The following is a 20034-nucleotide window of genomic DNA, read 5'->3' as shown; positions in this document are numbered from 1 at the left end:
ATTATCTCAATGTCCGTGTGATACTTGTGATATTTCATTATCCTAACGTCCGTGTGATACTTGTGATATTTCATTATCCTAATGTCTGTGTGATACTTGTGATATTTTATCATCCTAATGTCCGTGTGATACTTGTGATATTTTATTATCCTAATGTCCGTGTGATACTTGTGATATTTCATTATCCTAATGTCCGTGTGATACTTGTGATATTTTATCATCCTAATGTCGTGTGATACTTGTGATATTTTATTATCCTAATGTCCGTGTGATACTTGTGATATTTCATTATCCTAATGTCCGTGTGATACTTGTGATATTTTATCATCCTAATGTCCGCGTGATACTTGTGATATTTTATTATCCTAATGTCGTGTGATACTTGTGATATTTTATTATCCTAATGTCCGTGTGATACTTGCGATATTTTATTATCCTAATGTCCGTGTGATGCTTGTAATATTTCATTATCCTAATGTTCGTGTGATACTTGCGATATTCCATTATCCTAATGTCCGTGTGATGCTTGTAATATCGTCTCATCGCATATGTTTGTTTGCATTTTTCTTCTTCTAAGGAGTCCATGATTTGAACTTGGTGACATTATGCTATTTTCTGAAACCTGTACTCGTGATCTTCAAATTAGATCATTATTTCTTAGAAAACAATAAGTAAATGATAACCAACCGACATTAGTTCACAGGTCCATCAAACTCCGAGCCTCACATCAGTCCTTCCATAAACTTTGCCGTACTTTACGTAAACGACATAAACTCTCAACAAGGCTGGGGCTCTGACTTAATCTTGTGAGCTGCCTTGTAGCGATGGTAGGTTATGTTACAAGATATAAAGTTACAGTATTTCAAGGGTCGTACCGGACTTGTGCTTTGAAAATTTAACAAGGTTATATGCAGTTAAACAATACAGCGGTAACAGTGACCGTATTGAGCAGTTTGTTTCACAACAGTGGTGAATTTTTATACTGGGCTTTAAGTTTAACTTCACATTTCGATATCTTGTTACAGATTGAATGTGTATGTTGCAGAAGATTTCAAAAACGCTTTTGTAGACGGGCTATAAGTTTACCACACAGTAGACGGTTGTTTCTGTCTCGTAAACTGTGGGGGCCTCGGATTCAAGGTGGTATAATGAAAATAGTTAATGTAGTTGTTTTGAAAGAACACGTGAGTAGAACTTGTGCCAAGGATGTAGCCCTCCTGTGGGTTTTTAATGAAACTTTTTAAACTCAGTTATTTCTTATTAACTACAGTATATTAACTATGCATTCAGCTTGATGAAAGGGAAAATAAACTGTTTGTGAATAGCGTTAGGTGACAGGTACCTAACTTTTACTTACATGTGATGAACACGTGGAGTTATTCCTTGTTTACATAAGTATAAATATATAATTTTGATCGTTACTACTGGAGTAAAATAATATGCTATGCTAAACAAGCGCAATAAAAAAAGAACAGTCATCTTGCATTTCAGTCAGGAAGGTTACTGTGTTAATTTATTGTAAAGAAACTTCTTAAATGGTGAATAAAGCAACTAAACATCTTTAATGATAGTAACTTACTGGAATGGATATCTGCCAACCGCGTTTTGCGTGCGTTCACCAGCGCGTGTGCGTCCAAGATTTATTGAAATATTTATAAAGTACTAACGCCCTCATTGTTTGTACATTTATGTGTTTTAAACATGTTTACACTCTGCTTTATATAGATGTATAAATTATACGTGTTTTATGATCACACCGCCTGTAAATAGTTTTTTGTTTACCTGGAATACAGACGAGTTCACTCTTTCAACGCATGAGCAAGCCTAATTATTTTGTCACGTGGTAGGAAATCAATTTTATTTGAAAAAAATGACATTTTTGAGCATCCACTGCAACTGAAGAAACAACAACAAAAACTCTGTAAATATATCTAAGCTGTATCGTCATTATGTTGTTAATATTTCTAATAGGGAACAAACTTTTTAACAATGTAGTTGAATTAAGTTTCATGTCGTTGAATCAGTATGTTAATTTCACTGGTTGAGCAGTGAGTGAACTAATACAGTTTTTCTTTTTTTTTTTTGACAATCATCATCTGAGTAAATGACATGTAGTCCTTATTGTTTGATTACCATTAACGACGTTTTGCTAGTATATATCATATTGTGTAATCGTTGTTATATTGGAGGTACATGTGCTATAAATGTTATCAAATATCCAATTTTAATATTTTTTATTAAGGTTCAAAATTAATAATAGAAAGATAACGGGCCGAGTGCGATCCAATGATAAGGCTCCCGGCTCATTACAAAAAAGAAAAGAAAAAAAAAGCGGGTTCCACACATTTTGGTCGTGAGTGCTCCATAAGAATGACTGTCAAATCCGACTATTTGGTTAATGCAACTCACGATTTGGAGGTGGGTGATGTTGACCTAGCCTGTAACTTCAAAATTAGGGGCAGCTAGTGCATTAGCCCTCGAGTAGAGATACGAAAATACTTACTGCTGTACGTGCAATAACAGTTTGCAATAAAAAATTGATACAAACACTGATAGTGTGTGGTGTTACAAAACGTAATTTCGTCTAACTAGGTAACAATGAACTAGGCTTAGCACTTACGTTTTTTTAACGACCCTTATTTAATATAAGTAATTGTTTTGATCAAGTTTAGAGTAACGTTTGAGTTGAGAAAATAAAGTACACGTGAGTTCAGTTGTTATAAGAGTACCTTTTCTTTCTCACAACTGTTACATATTTATAATACTTTTATAAAGTGATTATATTTTGTAACAGTGTTCAGACTTCATAAATGCAAAAATAAAAAATGTGTGTGATTCATTTTGATACACTGTCAAGCTTGAAGTAGTTTATGTAAATAACTTGTGTATGTTAATCTCGGAAGATATATGACGGGGGGGGGGGTGTTTTAGATACACACGTTTTTGCTAACTCTTAAAGGTATAATAGATTTGAACATTTTTTACACAAATTTTAAATCATCAAGACATCCATGTCTTGTTTTTTATTTTGAATTTCTTGGATATTAAATATCGAACAACAGAGATTAGAGAAATTTACGTCATAATTAATTTACCATCTAGTAGCTTAACAGTAAGCCTTAGGGCTTGTAATGCTAAAATTCCAAATTCGGAGTTCGATTCATGGGCACAACACATATTTCTCCTTGTGTAGTTTTGTGTTTAACAAGAGACAGACATAATTGTGTTATACACACACACATTTTAGCTTTTAATTTGGAAAGCGTTTTGTTAGGGTTATTGATAATGAAATAATAACTATCAGAGTGAGATTTTGTTCGTTCATTTGATTTTAAATCTTTCTCGATAACTGAATGAAATACGTTAAAAACCGTTCTCAGAATATTTCCGTACGAAATTCATTTTAACTGTTTGTGAAAAAACAAACAACAACAAAAACAACAACAACATAATACATAAAATCAAATTTCGGTTAAAGGAGTTTTCATTAGTAAGGTTTTACAAAGAACAACAAATGTACAGAGTTAAAAAGTACTGTAAGGATTGGCGTTAACGAACGAAACGACGAAGATTTTTGTTTTAACTCTCACAATTCACGATACACGCAGTTTTTTTCTCGTGCAGCTTATCAGCAAAGAAAGCAGGCTGATTGCTATAGATCTTCTCTGAAAAGTGTACCAATTTTTGCATCTTTTGATAGGGGGCATCTCACAATTGAGTGTGAAAGAACAATATCAGGTACAAAATAGTTAGTGTGGAGAAGGAATAAAAATCCTGAATTTTGTCTGACCCCTTTTGCTTCGGGTATGAAGTTTAGTTTGTTGGTTAAAAACAGGAAGCCAAAAGACTTTTGTCTCGAACGCTTATGCCCCTTCTTGTATTCGTAATATATAGGTCAGACGTAATGGTCTTGAGGTCAAAAACGGTTTACTCCTTATTTACATCAGATAAATCAGTTGATAAATCTGTTCTCCGCAGAATGGGGTTGATAGGCTATAGTTCAATCAACCTTTCTGTGCGTCTTAGGACACATGAATATCTTAAAATCTTGTTGTGCCACCATCTTGTACACACTCCTCCACTTCTATCCAGGTTTTTTTTTTTAGAAATATAACTTAAAAGTGTGTTTTATTTCTAAGGTTATAAAAGAGAAAAATTCTGATCGGATGTCGCTTTATTGCCAAGCAGTAGAAGTTATGTTTAATTCCAAAAATGAGAGTACGGTACGTCTAGGTTGTGGAATATTCAATGTAAGCGTACAGAATGTTATTTCTTCGTACATTGCCTTGTTATTTGTTAGTACAAATAACCTGTGAAATGTAAATACGTAATTTCTATTGTCCAGTGGCATATTTGCTAAAAACTCGTGTCTGTTCGAAACTAGAAAGTTTACTGTATCTTTCTTAAACTATGATTTAAAAATTAGGGACTTTATTATTTTTACAAAATATTGTAAGATCATTTACACTGAACTGGAATCTACTATTTTTTTATTTTAAGCCAAAAATATTTAACAAAGAAAATTGATGGTACAGATTTTACCATAAATTAAAGGTTCTTTAGGCGGTATTTCCATTTCTTAAAGTTTGTATTATATGGTGAACAAAAATAAATTAACTTTCAATTACGCAACATTACGCTATCTCTACAATCCTTTATTCCCGTTTGATTATAAGTTCGGAAATTACATTCTGTAAATCAATTGTCTCGACTAATATTTGTTTCTATGAGTTGTTATGTGTTATAGAACATATAAGTTTAGTTAATTATAAGCTTTAAAATCCAGTGCATATTTTTCGCAAATTTACAACTGTAAGAACCAAGCAGTTGACGTAACATGGAAGACAATATGAACTTTTAAGTGTTTGATAGTAGTTCATAATTAATTCAGATTTGAAACAGGAAGTTTTTATGATGTTTACTATAGAATACAAATAATTGTGAAGATAAAATTACTGGTTTGGTTTGTTTTGAATTTCGCACAAAACTACTCGAGGGCTATCTGTAATAGCCGTCCCTAATTTAGCAGTGATAGACTAGAGGCAAAGCAGCTAGTCAACACCACCCACCGCCAATTCTTGTGCTACTCTTTTAACCAACGAACAATGGGAATAACCGTCACATTATAACGCCTCTGCAGATGAAAGGACGAGCATGTTCGTTGACGGAGATTAGAACTCGTGACTCCCAGATTATGAGTCGAGTGCCCTAACCACCAGGCTTAAAATTACTGTAAAAATACACACGCACACACACACACACACACACATATATATATATATATATATATATATATTGTAGAATTGAATTTAACACCACCGTAAACAAGATTGTGTAGGCAGACGTTGCATTAGGCGAAAGGCCTTGTGGGAATTGGATGTAGCAGATATAGTGTGGTTGACATGTTATTACATTCTTGTTTACTTTCACTCATAAGCTCTTATAATCGTAGAATGATAATGCAAACTACAATTTAAAATTCACAATAAGGTATGCCACCGATAATTACCTTCTTTGTTTGCCAGAAATACTGTGTGTGTGATGTTTTTAATATTTTAAGTAATAATTACTTTTTAAATAGCAGATCACCAAAAATCAGCATAATCAACGTATTCAAATGATGCTGAAAGTGGACGGAGAGGTGGGACAGAAAATACGCTTCTGGTGAAATATTAGCATCAAACTCGCGTCTTAAAAATATTTCTCTTGTTTCTGTATTTCTGCGGACTTACAACACTAGAAACTGGGTTTCGATACCCGTGATGGGCAGAGCACAGATAGCCCATTGTGTTTAGCTTTGTGCTTAAGTTCAAACAAATAAATCATAGAAATCCAGTAAGAAGTACTAACTTCATTATGTTGATACAGTGCAGCTGGATCTGTTTTACCGTGAGATTTTTTATTGAATTAATTAAATTTTGTTTAGTGTAAACACTGAATGTAAACACCTACCTTTCCTATAAATGAAGTATCACGGTTGAAATCAGGCATTGATTGTGTGGTGTATTGGAAAAACACTGTGTTTAAAGCAAAATTAACTTTCACTTTAACAGTAAAACCTGTTCATTTCGGCTGCGAATAATAGGTTTTATTGTTAATAAAAGCCCCTGGTAGCTCAGTGAGTAAGTCTGAGGGCTTATAACACTAAAAAATCGGGTTTCTATATTTGCGATGGGCAGATCACAGATAGCCCATTGTGTAGCTATGTACTTAACAAGAAACATAGAAACAAAAGTTAACAGAATATAACTCATGTACCTTTGTACTTACTGTTGGGCATTCTTTATCCAACTTTACTTCAAGTGTAGTTCAAAATTTGTATGAACTTGTGTCTCCAGGATCTTATCTGGCCTTTCAGATAAAATGTTTATAAAAATATAAGGCATTGCTCAGATGATGACCTAATTTTCAAACATTTTAAGAATATTTAATTCAAACAGTTGTACGGATTCACTATATACCAGTAGCTAAGCCACTTTGTGGTTACGTAACCACTTCCTATCTGTGTCTAAGTCAATATATGGTTTAAACCGCAATGTGGTTTAAGTAGCTGCATCCTACCTGTGTCATAATTATGTGGCTAAGGGGCTGTCTTCCATCTTGTGTCTAGGCTACAACGTAGTTAAGTAGCTGCTTCCCACCTGTGAGGTGAAATAATCTCACCCCACTTGTGTAAGGAACCAAACAAACAGTAAGATTGAATGAAATTGAAATTTGGTTTGCATTGTGTTTTTAAATGGCTTAACACTTTAATCTATCAGGAAATGTTTTGATTTTCAAATATTACGCGACTGAATTGGGATAAGTTAGGAAGATAACCTGACAGAGTAATAACGCTAAAAAATTCCAGTTGTTCGCATTTTACACTCTCAGAACTTCAGACCAAAAACGGAAAAGCTTGAAATCACACAGTTGTTGAAACAATAAAAATAACACGCGTCTTATGTACATGTATGATAAGAAATGTGCATTAGTTTCACCTGTACCAAATTATACAATCTTAGGAGTAATGATAGAGGACTATGAAATAAGTTTTAGAAAACCTTTCCCTACGAATCGTATAATATCACACTAATCTATTGATCTGTCCCTGTTAAGGTAAAGTAAACTTTATACAACCTTTTCTTTGATGAAATTTCATCATGTAAATAATTCTGAAACAAGTACGAAGAAATATAATCTGTATCATTCTTGAGATATTCTCCATTATTTGTGTCTCCAACATCCTTTTTTCCCCCCCTAATGTAAATAATTATTTTATCATTAGATATCGTAAAACCTTAATGTTTAAAAATTTAACTATCTGTCGAATTTATAACGTCTACAGTATGTTCGTAATACAAAGATAACGAAAGGAAACAGTTCGAAAACATTAATTTGAAGATATATTTTAAAAGATTCACTTAATCTTCAATAATACTTTGCAAATCAAGTATATGCAGTTGGTGGGAGTACGTCACGCACTATGGCCAACATTTTCACTGACATTGTTTTAAATGGCAGTAGAATTACGCACAGCTGCTGTATGGTGGTTTAAGATGGTACAATAGTAGCTATTTGATTAGCATTATTTCGTGGGTAACTGCAGGATAATGTAACTTTTGTATCATGATATTTTCAGTTACCAGTTGGTTTACAATAAACATAATTATAAACTTATTCACACATTTTTATTTTGTCACTTGGCTTAATTATGCAAATTTAAAAACATGTAAAGATTACAATCAGAGAAACGGAAATGCATTTTACAGCTTCAAGCAGCTGACTGTGTGTGTGCAGTGTGCGTACGTAAATAATAATAAAATAAAGACCAACGTAGTAACGTAAATTGAATTAACTAAGCTATTGGCTGGTGTAATTCATGTGTTTAAGATTAGTGGTTGTAGTCTGTAATTATGGTCCACTAAGCACTCATCGTTTGTTGACAGGTGAGGCGGAGTCTACAAGAAACCAGGGCAACTAGTGTCCGTGTACAGAACCACATCTAATAGGTAAAGTGCTAGTTATGTTATTTTCACACAATCTTTCTCTCTAGGTATTATCTGACCGTCCACGATGGGCGGCCTGGCCTGAGGGCGAAGTTCACCCTGCCGCCTGAACCCGTAGAATCGAACTTGTGTTCTACTACTATTGCAGCCACAAGCTCGTTTCTATGGGTCTAGGCTGTGATGGAGGTTTGTCAACGTCATTATCGAGAGGCCGATCATGCTTGAGATATTTTTGTGGGCTCAGTTTACAACGTTTTGGATGAGCCAATGACATCACGAAGGAAGATCATTACTGTTTTATATTGTGTTCTAGATCTATGTCGTTTAGGCTTTTGTCATAGCTTATAAAGGATATAAACAGTTCTCTTTACATACAATGCCGTACTTGACTGCGTGGTGCACTGACCAATAAGGGACAACCATTTATAGTATTCCGACCAATAAGAAGTATCGTTGTGTGTCCAGTCAGAGCCGTTCTGGCCAGTTGTACTTATTCCTCTACCTTGTGCGGCAGACAGTTGTTTACTTTATTGTCTGTCCACAGGTCTAGGGGGCAGGGACTGGCTCAACCAGTTGTAAGAAACAGCTCAGCGGGTTACAAAACCATTGGTGAATAAGATACTATTCCTTTGCACTGAATAAATATATATTCTTAACCGTACTGAACTTTCCCTTACTTTTGTTTTATAAACATCCTGTAAAATTGTTTGCTCTATAGGGGCTCCATGTCTTTTTAAGAAATCCGAATCACATAATATTAATTTTTAGAAAGAGTGGCTCTTATGTTACTTAGGGCGATGTTTGATTAAAAGTTAAAGAAATCTAAAGAAGTAAATCATTGACTTTTATCTACTCATTCATCAGTGAGTTTAAGTTACACCTGAACTGTGTTGTTGGTTAACGTAAAGAATATGAACAGACCTGTAGTAGTTTTGTAGTTGGTTAAATATTTGTGAATATTTAATAAAAGTAAGAAGTACAAACAAAATTATTGCGCTTAAAATAGGACCATAAGATGAATCGAAGTTGATTTAGTATTCAGAAAAATCAAGTTGGTTGTGAAATATAGATACGTTTTACAAGTATCATCTTAGTGTCACGTCTAGTAATCTGTTGATTGAAAAATTGTTTGATTTCTGAGGTACATGATGGGAATGTTTATCTGAGACGAATTCTGCGTCAAACATATATTTAGAAGTATACGGATGTGAACCGATTCTGCGTTAAACATATATTTAGAAGTATACGGATGTGAACCGATTCTGCGTTAAACATGTATTTGAAAGTATGCGGATGTGAACCGATTCTGCGTTAAACATCTATTTAGAAGTATACGGATGTGAACCGATTCTGCGTTAAACATATATTTAGAAGTATACGGATGGGAACCGATTCTGCGTTAAACATATTTTTGGAAGTATACGGATGGGAACCGATTCTGCGTTAAACATATTTTTGGAAGTATACGGATGTAATGTTGTTTTTGTTTAAATCTTGAAAACGAACATCACAAGGAATTTTGCAAGATAGTGGCAAAATTGGATGTTTAATAATTTTAAATTTCAACATTAATTTAATAAGTAATTATTATAAGTTCTTTTTTTTTATTACACGAACATCGTATTTTACAAATCATGAACATAACGTGGTATATTGTATCAACATTGTAAAAAATACCAATTATAAGGTTTTAACGCGAACGACACGTTTAACGGAAACTATTCAAGTGAATTATACAAAATTCTACAATGAATAGTGTTTGTTAATACTGTATCCCGAAAGTGTAAGTAATAAGACCGTTCATAGAGCAAATAAAACTTACAAACGTTTCCACAGTTCTATTATACCGTCTGAATATATTTCTAGGTTTAACTCGGTAGTTTTATTCGATATTTGTATCACACTGTTTCTTACATATAATTGTAAATAACCTCTTTATTCTTTACAGTGACTGTTTTTTAACTAACTAGAACAGATATGATACGTATAACAAATGTGTAAAATCGGGAATACCTTACTACTAGTGGCCTAACTTTACTCAAACTCTTTTTTTTTTTATAGGTGCTGGGAAGCGAGAACGTCACCATTGTTTCATCAAGGGGTGTTTTTTGGTGCTGGGAGGTGAGGACGTCACCATTGTTACATCAAGGGGTGTTCTCGGTGTGAGGTAGTAGGTTGTATGGTTGAGAACTACATCTTTGGGGAGAACTGTACAGCCTGCTAACTTTCCCCGGGTCACACCATATCAACCAGAAATTTGTCCCCTGTTCACATGAACTACCCATATTGAGGAGCAGCAAGAGTGTTTTAGGTGAAAACTCAATTTTAATAATTATGTTTATCAGATTCTGAACATTAAAACCTAGCTAGGTATTCGAAAGACTTTTTTTTTGTGACTTAAGCGGAACACATAACGTATACCCTTTTATGTTTGATGTTATATTCAACCTCGATGTTGAGTGATTAATATAGCATTTGGTTTTTGATTCAGTGTCAAAATTCATTGGTGTTACTTGCACATAAGCTTAAGTTTTGTTTCTGAATTTTAGAATAAGTTTTATTTTCCTTATCATTCTAGCAGAAGTAAGCTATTAAATTTCATGACCATTGGTTTAAGATTTTTTTAAAATAATATTAGTAAATTGGCATTTAACTGGGTTTGTTTTCATATTGTACAATGAAATAAAAAGTTTTATCATATTTTTAGATGGTGAAATTATTTTTATTTATTGTGTTGCTTACTGAATCTCAGTTATTAATGCGTTAGGATAACTAGGTTATGTTTTTAGCGAAAATTCACGTTAAACTTATTTGATAAAATATATTCCATTCAGTAATATTAGAAGAAATTAGGAAGTTTATCGTCACCTATTGTAATTCTTGTCTTCTTTGATGAAAAAAAAAATATCTTTAAGAGTTACGAGGAAGGTACTTTTGCTAAGATTAAAAGTAATAAAGTTTTCAAACACAGAAATCTGGCCATGAACAGGAATAACATTGAGTTATTTTGTGATCTAGAGTATATCTAAACAATTGAAACTTCGTTAACGGCATACCAAAAACGACGTGATATCCCCAAATTTCACGAGAACAGAAGTGTTAAAGCTTTACAAACCCTCTGGCATTAAAGCTTTATCACGTTATTCCTACGTAATGCAGAAGGAAACGGCTCTACAAGCTTCTCGTTATCGAACCTGCTTGAAAAAGGAGTCAGCCAACAATGTGAACTGCGGCCGCGCTCTGAACCCCTGCAGGCATCTGCTAGAAAGGAAAAATTTTCTGTCAACCAACCATTAGGCTGGTCGCCATGATTCAGACATCTGCCGTACAGCGCTGTCTCTAACCGACCCCGACCAGCTGCTACCCCTTCTTCTGTTGCTACTCTTTGTGAAAGGGTTTGGGAGTAAGATTATAATGATTTTTTTTCTTTTTTTACCAGTTATATCTGGCTGGCAAGAGATGTTTGATATTTACGACTAGTGAATAGAGAATGAGACGTTCTTAAGGCTTTACATATTTGAGTTTTCTCTTGATCAAGCACTTAAGTTAACACATTATCCAGCGTAATATCAGTTCTGTGCATAAGGTAATAAATGCTTGCCTGTGTTGTAGATAGTGATAAGTATCATTCTGACGTCATAAGCTCACTTAAAGCGTCCAGTTTAATTTTTTTAAACCAGAAATGATATTTTTTTTATAAGACAGTTAACGTATTGAATAGTTTACACCTTCTGGTTTACAAGTACTAAAATATATTTGATTACTTGAAATAAGAAGCCAACTATAACAATCTCATAACGACCACAGCTTGTAAGGTATCTTTATACAAAGAAGCAATATTAAACTAACCATTCAAAACTGATAAACAACCCCTGATTTGCAGGTATGCGTTGGAATAACCAAAACTTTAAATTTTGTAATAAGAAATACAGTTTTAATCACTCCAGAAAATGCTGGAAATAATTGTTTAATGGGGCCTACTGAAACTTTAAAGATAAACAATATGAAATTTTCTAGAGTAACGAAAGGTTTTGCAGAATTAAACCTTCACGGTTAGTTATAATAAGATGAAATGCATTTAGCTAGGGGGTGTGCAGATAAAAACTTTTTGTCGTGTTGAAATTCTGTAGCAAAACAGATGTTTAAAGATAAACAATATGAAATTTTCTAGAGTAACGAAAGGTTTTGCAGAATTAAACCTTCACGGTTAGTTATAATAAGATGAAATGCATTTATCTAGGGGGTGTGCAGATAAAAACTTTTTGTCGTGTTGAAATTCTGTAGCAAAACAGATGGGAGAATTATCTATAGAGGGCACAGAAAGTTTCAAATTTACATAAAAATAATTTAAGTCTATATGAAATCGTGCGGATATATCCGAAGAATGGAGCTGATATAGTTTCTAACTAAAAAAATTTTATAAAATCTTTGTTGTGGTCTTTTTGAATAATACCGAGCCATGCAGCTGTGAAGTTGTTAGATTAGGTGTGTTTTGTTTTTATATAATGTCTGTATCGATATTATCTGTGACTTGAATTTTCTTTCGATGGTCGTTTTTATCATATATTAAAACGTATAAACAACAAATTATGTGAAGAATGAGTCGATACTTTAAAAGTGTTGCATGCTTACTTCGCGTTAAGGTGCTTCAGTGCAGGTAGTCGACGACCTTATTTTATATCGTTAAAATAAATTTGATTATGAATTGAATCAAAATTTAGCACCAAAATAGGAAACACCATATAAGTGAGTGGAAACGATCTCCTTAAAAAAAATTAATTGTGAAGAAGGTTTTGTGTAAATTGATATCATTTTTGATATTGCTAGAAATTATTAACAAGGAAAGCGTCGGGTGGCAGAAACATATTAACAACACATTAATGCACAGAATTAATTTTGAAATGACTCCTTTCAATTATCATGTGATTCTAAGCGTGCTCACTGTTTGCCGCAAGCTTAGTCATCCTTTGGAAACGAACCCCATAACACTGCCTGTCAGAGTTCGAGTTTATTACTTTGTAGTTTAATTTACATAAACACGTGGCTGAAAGAGTTGTCTTTGAAATTTACACATACAAGTTTCCTAATAACCAATACCACCTGCGGTATGAACATATTTGTGTTATTAATCAGAAGTTATGCCCTCTTTGTAACCTGCTTATTGTTTTCATACAGTATTTATAAAACTGCTTTTGGTGTGGCATTTTAGGAGCTGTTACACCCTGCAGATACTACAGTTCGACATCTGTTTGAACAGTGTATTTTGTGGGCGGCGGGCGTCACTTTGTTTAATTGCAAATATATTTATATATATTTACATATAAATATATATATATTCGGAAATGTGTATAAGACATGAAATCTTTTGACTATATTTCTAAACTTATGTTCTCTTATCATAATTCTTACCTCTGGTAAATTACTAAACAAACATTTTCTCTACACATACTTATTGTTATTATTTCTCCATAATAATTAGAATATAATTCGTGGCTACATTTTGCAGATATAATGTTTGTCGTTAAGCACAAAGCCACACGATGGGCTATTTGTGCCGTATTAAACACGAGTTTCGAAACCCGTTTTTAGGGTCAGAAGTCTTGTGACTTATCGTTGAGCCACAGGGGGCGCAGATATAATAACGAAAACATTACGTAGCTTTTCGCACTTGAGAATCTGAACGTTTTTCCTATTCCTGTCCCCCTGACCGTAATATCTGTATTTTAATGTATTGTTTAGGATTGGTTATTAAAAATGACCTTAATAACTGTATTTTAATGTATTGTTTAAGATTGGTTATTAAAAATGACCGTTATATCTGTATTTTAATGTATTGTTTAGGATATAGTTTGTAATCTAAATTTGTTGTTATTCACATGTTACTTTTCTGAATTACAATCAGTTTTAACATACAAGGTGTATGCTTTTTTCCTGTTATTACCAACGTATGCTAGACTTTGATAAAATCGACTCTAGTGATGATGAAATAAATATCTTAATATGTATTGCACTTTTATAGACGTCCTAAAACTTATTTTATTTTCTCTTTTTAACTTACCATTGTAATACTTGATATTTTGTGTTCAGTCTCTGTGTTGTTTTTGTGATTTATTGGAATAAACTGTGTTTGTGATCTACATAAGTTCATATATTTTTAAAAAAAATATTCAAAAATTAAAAAGAGTACATTTGCAGTGAATGCGATATTCGTTTAGTCTTGTTCGAACGAAATATTCCGTTTCCCAAGCCTCGTTTCTGGACATTAACTTGGACAGTTTACCAGTTAATTCTGTCGACTTTCGGTGAATTATTTTATTAGCTTTTTTCTCGCACGCAATTCTTCTTGTATCTTGTATAAAGATGAAAAACATATCATCAGAGGAAAAAAACTATGCGTAGAGTGGGTATTACAAGCTGTCTCCATGGTGAGTGTGGTTTATGTTTTCATTGTATTCTTGTTTTAAAACATTGAACCTTAATTTATGGTACTAATTCAGAACTTAAATATTTAAGGACGTTTCTGTTAAGCCTGAACAACATGCAATTACTTTGATATTTCTGAGTAGCATTCTCAGAGTGTTACTTCTATAAGTTCTTTATCTTGATGAAGCACGAGCACGAAGCTATTAAATCTAGAATCTACGACAGGAGATATCTATCCACTGGCGAATGGGTGGGTGTGAGTTAATACAGGCCCCCTGGGCTTCAGTCATGTTCGACCTTCATAGAAGTACAGTAGAGGTAGCTTACAGACCTTTTGTTGACTTTAGAGCAACAGAATCTTTTTTAAAATAAACAGGTATGGCAAGCTTGATGAAGGTTGTTTGAGGATTAAAGCGAATGTTAAATTCTCATTTAGCATTTTGACCCCCACACCCCCTCTAGATAGAGAATTTTGTCCCCACGATACTTTACTTCTGATTATCAATATTAAAACGTAAACAAATAATAATGAGATAAATCGATAGATGGGTGTAAATTTTAGATCAAAAATGGTGGATATATCAAAGTTATCCGTCAGGTTTGGAGGTGGGGAAAGTTTTAATGCAAGCTGCGCAACAATTAATGAACTTTATGGATGCGTCTTGAAAAATCTGGGTCTTTCGGGACCCAAATCTTAAATCTATTTTTGTATCTATCTGCAGTTCAATATACACCCAATACAAGCTACATAGTGCCTAAAAACCACTGCTTTGGATTCTCTAAAGAATAATTAAATTGGATTTCTTGTTCACGCAAGAGACCACCTGCCTCAACGGTATCTCTTGACAACCTGATGGAGTGTTATTGCTTAATAACTAAACACCTTGCTCCTGCCTCCTCGCTCATTTTGTTGGTTCAAACTAGTTTATGCTACCCCAACATTTCAGAACCTATTCACTCAAGAATGTAAATACAGCGTGTTTATGTTGATAATGCTACTCTTTACATGTATGTGTGGTGCACATGTAAGTGCATGTATAATAATAATAATACTATAAAAACGTACTTAAATTTACGTTTTTATGTATGGACAGTAGTAATACTGTACAAAAGTACTTCGATTAAAGTTTATGTGTATACGATATACGTTTGACCCCTTCACCTGAACTGAAAAGTCAAGGTTAACACTACATAAACCTTGTGCTTCCATTTATAAACTCTGAGCACTCTTATCACATTTCAATCATCCTAGACTTCATCCACCAGAAAGATCTTTGTGGGATGTTTGTTTATTCATCGGAAAATTTTGCTGAGCTCAGATATCAGTATCTGAAGTGAAGAAAAACTTATGCGCGTGTTTCTTAATTTATCGGGTTCAGTTTGACAAGTTGAAAATAGTAAATAGTAAAACAAAATTTACAGATATGTCGACTATAAAATGACAAATCCCCATTCTTCAAGTGTTCAAGAGTTTAGTGAAAGAACTACAAATTAAATCTGACAGATGCTTGTATGATAGAATGGATAGCAACATTTTTCTTCCTTCCATTGCATCACTATAAGCTTTAGTTTCTATACCAGAGAACCATGTTTAAACTGAAAAGAATAAAAAAAAGTTTATAACTATTTATTTATTTTGTATTTCAGTCTTTATTGCAATTTGCTTGTAAAAGTTGTTTTTGTTGACTTGTTTCTATTTATTTCTAATAAAATTTTCATCTTACCATTAGAAAGGAAATGTTCGTAAAAATAAACAATACAAGTAACTCATCACAACTTAGTAGGACTTGCTCGTGATATGTCATACCATTGAACAGGACCCAAGAAGTCACATTAACACTATAAACCATGCTCAGTTTCGGAAAAAAATAATAAAGCTTAAACAGGTGTTAAACCACAAGCAGGGATAAATCATACCACAACAGCTCAGCTAAATCTAGAAGCTCAAAAATTGGCAAAGATCACGTCAGCAATACTGGAATAATAATGTGAGAAGAACCGAGCCAAATCAACAAGCAACTTTTAACGACAAACACAGAAGCAAAACTAAAAGCACATTGACAAGAACTGTACTCAATCACCACGAAGATTGAACAAAGATCACATCAGCAGAATTAGAACGACATTAGAGATTGAGTAGATATAATATATATCAGACCTTCCTCAGTCTAAAGAAGGTCAGGGACTAATTTCTTTCGAAACGTGCTATTTCGTCTTCTAGATATCGTTGAGATACACTTCGGTTAGTAATATGGAACATTTCAGCTCGATCGATGCCTGCCTACCAATGATCTTCTCTGTGCTATTCTTTTTGATTTATTATTCTAATCCCAAACTAAGCTTGCATTCCATGAGTGAAAACATAGTTGCAATTTTTAACATTCATTAATGTAGATGAAACTACCGATATAACTGAGGAAGAAGATTATCTATCATGTCGATATTTAAAGAATATCTAATATGTGAATATAATTAAAAAATATATAGTTGGAGATATAGTGAACTGAAGTAAGCCGTTTGAAAATAACAACACAGAAGAGTCATTTGATGAAACTGACTCGCAACCAAATACATTTGCGGATCTTTACTTTGATATAATGTAGGAGCAGTACAAACATTTATTACTGTTTTATAAGGTATTTTTAATTCACATTATGTACACGATTTCTCTGGCAATAAATGAAGTAACAACCCTTTTTTAAGTGTGTTCATGGTGTGATGATTATTGTGTATTATGTGTGTTATACAACCCTTTTAAGAATACACTTGTGTGTTGGTAATAGAATATTATGTGTTCTGTTTCTCTCTATGTATCTCTCTTTTTTTCCAGATACGAAATTGTTTGTTTGAGTTTATAGTTTCGTATGATGTTATTATCGTAATAATTCAGAAATGCATTGGCAACCAAAAGTGTTTTCATAAGTTCATCTCTTCAATAAATATTCTATTTTGTAAACTTTAAGCTCAAAATGTAGTGCTTATATCATAAATATCGTAAGCTATCCTACAGTGCATAATATACAGGTGATTGAACAGATGTTACAGAGGATAAGTTGTTTATCACATACCTTTTTTTGTTCCAAACATAGTAATGGAATGACAAATATCACTTAGATATTACAAAACTTGTTTCTTTGTAAAAGCCCGAAGTCTATAATAACTTCTTGACAAGGTCTTATTGTTTTCTAGCTTGTTCTACTGTTGTTTTTGTCACATCCTAAGCTGTATTTCTTAGTATTTTAAGTAAACGATGACGTTTTAAGGCACGTGCACAATAATCACAAGTTTTGTGCCCACCTGAATGCTATTTAAATAGCTTTATTACACACCCAAAATTAACGGTAAATCCAAAAGCACAACTGTAATTAGAAGCTAATTTCTAACCATGTTCGTCTGTTTAATGTAGGAAACATAGGGCTAATACCAAATGTAAATGTTTTCTGATCTATACTGAGACATGATTGTAATTTAGTATAGCCACACTGTCTAAAATGTAGAAGCAATTCATGCATTGCGTGTTTTATAAAATTTGAATATATTTCAACTTCAAGATTGTATTACAGGAGCCAGCTATAGATGTATACCATTCTGCATAACCAAAATTTTCGTTTCTTTTGAAACAGATTATAAATACGAAACGTACCGAATAAATAAGAGCGTTTTATTATTTGTATATATATATATATGAACTTTTTTAGACCTAGTGAAGAATCACGTGGACACAAGGATTAGCATATCTTAATTCCATAAGTGTAAATTAGAAAGAAAGTTACAAATATACTTATTAGAGACTTTACTGAAAAATAGTTTAACAGTTACAGAGAGCTCTGATAGTCTCTGGACATGGAACAGAACAACCAGGTGCGCTCTGCAGTGACAAATCTTACCATCAACGATAAATACAAGATTGTATTAAGCATATGAGCAAAAATTGAAACAATCAAACAATAAATAATAGGTATTAGATGTGAAATATTTAATATCGTAAACGACTAATAAAGTATAACTGAGACCGGCTATAGATAGTTTTGAAAATTACTAGTATAGACACGGACATAAGAAACTAGAACGCATAGTTGACGAGATCACGGGTGAACATTTATTTAATCGCGATCTGTTACAGACGACTTGTTGACAAGAGTGTATCAAGTACAAACTTTCACGTCAAGTAAACAACTTGCTACAACGTGTACCTTGTTCGGATCACAGCGTGTTACACTTTACACTGACTGAAGAAATAATGTTGATTTTGAATTATTTTACAACTTTTTTTTATTTTTTAGAGACTATGAAGGTAATATATAAAACTGTATGTTAGAAAAGCATAACGTTAAGTTTTAGTTAATCTCATACGATTTCAAATTTCAGATCCAGTCTCTTAGAGTCTACAACTTAATGTTAAGCACTCGCCTTAGAATTATATTTAAATAAAAACTTAATTATCTAAAGATATTTATTATCTATAAGCCATTCGAGAAATAAATAGTAACAGAAATGTAACATCTAAAACCGATTATATTTAGCAACAACATAAAATATATGAAAATACATTTTCAAAAGTTAATAATCTCTTGGATTCCTAAACACCTTATATATGTATGTATGTATTGAAATCGGTAATATTCATTTTCTGAATTCATTAACATGATCCATCTGTTAATGTTTTGGACTGCTTATTGTGAACGTTATATTTTCAGTATATTATTTACTAGTGATATATGAATGATGTATTTAGAGAAAACTTAACCATGAGTTGGTTTCATGTGAACATGCAAATGCTCAGGACGTTTTTACACATGAACCCTGTTCCCCACTCCCTGAGACCCTAGGTTGTGAAGTTTTAAAGATCACAGGCTAGAACCTCAGGCCCTGGGAGACAGGCTAATAAAAGCTGCACTAGGAAGAATTGACACTTCGGTTCTCAGATCAGCTTGAAGTGGCGGTGACAGATCTGCAAAATTGACTTCAGGAAGATTTTCTATTTCAGGCAACTTGGCTTCCAAATTAACTTGAAATGGAAGTTTGTTAAGAACTCCAGTGTGAATTCGAAAGAGTGTTTTCCTAATTGAAGAAAGTAATGAGAAATGTTCTTTTTTGTACCAATGTGGTTTTTAATAAACATTTATTTCTGTATAATTTGCGTTACAGATGGGTTTTATATCACATCAACATTATACCTTGTAGAGTACCTGTAAAATAAAGAAACGTCTAATTAGGACCAAATCACATGGAACGTAGATAAAGCATGCATAGTTTATAATAAATCATTTGAACACATGAACTAAAATTTACATTCATCTTTAAAATCATGATTCTGAAATCGAGCATAAACATAACAGATTTTTAACTTCATGATTACAGTATCGCTTATTAAATAAGTAACTTGCTATAAGCATCCTTAAGAATATACACAAACATTCTATATCATAACATTTACGCGTAATCTTACACTGATTGAACCTACAAACTTAATCACCTTAACCCATACATATTATCGTCTATGTGAACCTACTTGAAACACCCGTCTTTGCATTATATAAAATGAACTACCTACACTTGACTATATAAAATGAAATGTCAAACATTTTAATTTATCATACCTGAAGTATTACAGCTACATATA

General features: G+C 33.0%; 1 long non-coding RNA gene across 1 annotated transcript in view; it reads left to right on the top strand.

The window, feature by feature from the left end:
- The window catches only part of LOC111087860, a 63384-nt gene extending 43837 nt beyond the window's left edge, over window positions 1–19547 (top strand). The window contains exons 3-4 of the long non-coding RNA XR_002612485.1: window positions 7929–7991; window positions 10050–19547. This is a non-coding gene — a long non-coding RNA (uncharacterized LOC111087860). The remainder of the gene's footprint in view (window positions 1–7928; window positions 7992–10049) is intronic.
- The last annotated feature ends 487 nt before the right edge of the window (window positions 19548–20034 follow it).

This window comes from Limulus polyphemus, unplaced genomic scaffold, assembly GCF_000517525.1.
Source record: "Limulus polyphemus unplaced genomic scaffold, Limulus_polyphemus-2.1.2 Scaffold78, whole genome shotgun sequence".
Classification (NCBI taxonomy): Eukaryota; Metazoa; Arthropoda; class Merostomata; order Xiphosura; family Limulidae; genus Limulus; species Limulus polyphemus.
The sequence above is the reverse complement of the archived record's forward strand: the minus strand, read 5'-3'. Positions and strand labels throughout refer to the sequence as shown.